Raw genomic sequence first — 4038 nt, 5'->3', positions numbered from 1 at the left:
ACAATAGGAACAATAAGCAAATACAACAAAGTTTATGGATACAAAATCGGTGTTCAAAAATCCATAGCATTCCTATACTCTAATAATGAAATGTCAGAAAAAGAAGTGGAAAAAATAATTCCTTTTGCAATTGCAACAAAAAGAATAAAATGCCTAGGAATAAATTTAACGATACATGTGAAGGACCTACATAATGAAAACTACAAGATCCTATTAAAACAAATCGAAGAAGATACAAAAACATGGAAAGATATTCTGTGTTCTTGGATTACATGAATGCACATAGTTAAAATGACCATATTACCTAAAGCATTAAACAGAATTAATGCAATCCCCAGCAAAACCCATCGGCCTTTAAAAAAAGAAATAGAACAAAAAAATCATCAGATTTGTATGGAAGCACAAAAGACTCCGAACTGCCAAAGTCATCCTGAGAAAAAAAGAATGAGGCTGGAGGCATCACTCTGCCCGACTTCAAATTATACTACAAAGTGACAGTAATCAAAACGGCACTGTATTGGTAGCAAAAGAGACACACGGACCAGTGGAACAGAATCAGGAGTCCAGAAGTAAATCCACGTTTATAGGGGCAAATAATTTTCAACAAAAAAAGCCAAAAAACATACCGTGGAGAGAGGAAAGCGTCTTCAATAAATGGTGCTGAGAAAGCTGGAAAGTCACCTGCAAAAGAATGAAACTAGACTATTGTCAATCACCACACACCAAAATTAACTCAAAATGGATTAAGGACCTGAATATAAGACCTGAAACAATAAAATGCACAAAAGAAAACATAAGAACGAAACTCAAGAACCTTGGACTTAAAGAATATTTTATGAATTTGACCTCAAAAGCAAGGGAAGTAAAAGCTAAAATAAATGAATGGGACTACATCAAACTAAAAAGCTTCTGCTCAGCAAAAGAAATTGTCAACGAGGTAAAGAGACAGCCATCTGAATAGGAAAATAAATTTGCCAGCAATGCCTCCGATAAGGGCCTCATAACCAAAATATACAAGGAACTCATACAACTCAATAACACCAAAAAACACAAATGATCCAATCAAAAAATGGGCAGAGGACCAGAACAGATCCTTCTCCCTAGAGAACATACAAATGGCCAACAAATATTTGAAAAAATCTCCACTTGCTTGCTGTTAGGGAAATGCAAGTCGAAACCACAATGAGATATCATGTCACACCTGTTAGAATAGTTGTTATCAACAGGACAAGTAATGACAAATGCTGGAAAGGATGCAGAGAATAAAGAACCCTCATACATTGCAGGTGGGACTGCAAATTGGTACAGCCACTATGGAAAACAGTATGGAAGTTCCTCAAAAAACTAAGAACGGATCTACCATATGATCCAGCAATCCCTCTACTGGGTATTTACCCCCAAAGACTTGAAAACCCATATCTGAAAAGATATTTGCACACCATGTTCATAGCAGCATTATTCACAGTGGCCAGGACATGGAAGTAAGCAAAGTGTCCTACGATAGATGATTGGCTAAAGAAGCTGTGGTACATATATACAGTACATATGTATGTGGTACATGTATACAGGAATATTACTCTGTCATAAGAAGAGATGAAATACTGCCATTTGTGGCAACATGAATGGACCTTGAGATAATTCTGCTAAGCAAAATAAGCCAGACAGAAAAAGTTGAAAATCACATGATAGCACTTATATGTGGGATATAAAACTAAAAGGAACACATGAACAGGACAAAGAAACAGAGGCTCATGGACATGGACTACATTAGTGGTTACCAGAGAGTAGAGGGTGGCGCAGGAGGGGGGAGGTAGACGGTTAAATGGGGTCAAATATAGGAGGAAAGGGAGAGGGTGAAGTGGGTGAAGAGGATCAAATATATGGTAGCTGAAGGAATCTGGACTTTGGGTGGTAAACACACAGTAGAATATACAGATGTCAAATTATAACATACATCTGAAAATTGTACAATTGTATTAACCAATGTTACCCAATAAACTTAATTAAAAAAAAAAAAAGCAAAAAGGGGCAGGAACCACTTTTCCCTTCAAGCCTCTGGAGTGACTGTGGTCCTGCTAGTTTCAGATTTCTATTCTCCAGAACTGTGAGAGAATACTTTTATGTTATTTGAAGGCACCAAGTTTGTGGAAAGTTGTTACTCTTAGGAAGCTTAATATAGTCTCTAAGGCTATAGAACTTCTTGCCCCAGAAATTCATGAAATTGAACAAGCACTGGTTCAGAAGGAGCTTTCTTAGATATAAAATTGGCTTTTTGAGGGAGAACGTGGGCATTTTAACAGTAGAATCTTGTGCTTACATCTCTGCTGATCTCTCTGAGATCTTTAATACTACTGAAAATTCCAGAAGTAAACCTAGAAATCAGAATTAGGTAAATCAGAGAATAACCTCATAGCTGCTTTGGCAGACTCTTCAGGTTAGGTATGAAATTTATTTCCTTGGTTTAATATGGGCGCTATTGGCTCTGGGTTCAGAAGTAGACTCTATACTCTTGCCAACCTCGAGAAAGAATGCAACTGCTAAGAAGGACTCCTTGTAGTGAACTGGACCCAAATTCATAGAGTCTAGCAGCCATGTTTGCAGAGGCCTCTCATGCACACCCTGTATCTGGGAAAAGCCATGAACTGAGCTGTTAAGCTTCCTACATTGTTTTCCTGCCATCTGAGCCAAACCTTATAGAGCAGCACCTGGTACTGTATTTCCATCAATGAGACTGCAATCTTCCTTGTCCAATTGGAATTATGCAGCTGTATCCTCACTTGCATCTTTACCAACCAGAGTGGCTTCTTGAAAAACAGTTAGGATGGTACTTTTTGGACCAAATTGTGTGAAGTTGGGGTCTCCATTTGCCTAGAAATGGATCAATCAGGGATCAGGGCTGAGAACTTCTCCCTGTGTAAGTCAGCTTTCCCTCTGTCTCCAGGGAGTGTACTTTCTGCTGCATTTCCCTCCCTGACTTGAGCCGTGAAACTGGAGCCATTTCCAGTTTCCATAAAGTTCCTCTCTTCACCTCACCCCAGATTCAGGACTCCTGTTGGCATTGGATTGGTGGCAGTGACTTTTGTTGACAGGTTCAATGTAGTTTTTCAATAAAGCTAAATATTGCTAATGTTATATTGAGAGATTACGCTCTTAACATTTTATGTGAAAATGTACTTCCTTTTATAAAAATAGTAGTAGGCAGCTTTAAATTGCCTTCAGTTGGCAAAATAAGAAAATTGGCAATCTTGTATTTTCCTCTAAATATTTTCAAAAGATTTATTGCCTAAGATCTGGAACTACTAGTCTAGAGTAAGAGAGAAGAGAAAAGAAGAACGAACAGTGTGTAACACCTAGTAAGTCGATTTAGGTTGAACAAGGTAAATGCCCTTTCTAAAGGAGCGTTGGCAGGAATACCTAAGTCTCCCTTGGGAGTCAGGGAAGGCTTCACCGAGGAGGTAACATTTGAGCTGGGGCTTTATAGATCAGCAAGGGAGAAACTGCAGGTCATTCCAAACAGAATTCATAATGCGACCCGCAGCACAGAGCACAAAAAAAGGTCTACGTGTCTAGTAGCTCTGAGTAGCCTGGTGGCTGCTGCGTAGAATTCTTGGGGTTAGATGATCAGAAATGAGACGGGGACTATTTTTCTCTACTTGGCCCGTTTTCTTTACAGCTCATTGCACAGTGCTGGGCACACAACTGCAGGACCTCAATAAATACTTGTTTAGTTGGGACAGGGTGATCGACTGTACCGGGAACCAGGGCATCTGGATTCTTTCTCACGCACCCGCAGTGTGACCTTAGCCAAGTCCCTTTTCTAAGGGCCGCAGCTTACTGTTTAGTAATCAGCCTCCGGAGGAGGGGGTTGGCTCCAAGCGCCCGGCTTTCTAGCGCCTAGAATCTCTGATTGGCCGCGTGGAGGGCGGGGCGGACAGCGCCGTGCGGGCGGGCGGAGGTTCAGTTCTTCCTCCGCTCCAGCAGAGGGCGCGGGGAGCGGATTACCGCTGCCGTTCTCGGGTTGAGCGCGGGGCGGACTGC

Source organism: Pteropus alecto, unplaced genomic scaffold (genome assembly GCF_000325575.1).
Source record: "Pteropus alecto unplaced genomic scaffold, ASM32557v1 scaffold93, whole genome shotgun sequence".
NCBI classification, from domain to species: Eukaryota; Metazoa; Chordata; class Mammalia; order Chiroptera; family Pteropodidae; genus Pteropus; species Pteropus alecto.
The sequence above is the reverse complement of the archived record's forward strand: the minus strand, read 5'-3'. Positions refer to the sequence as shown.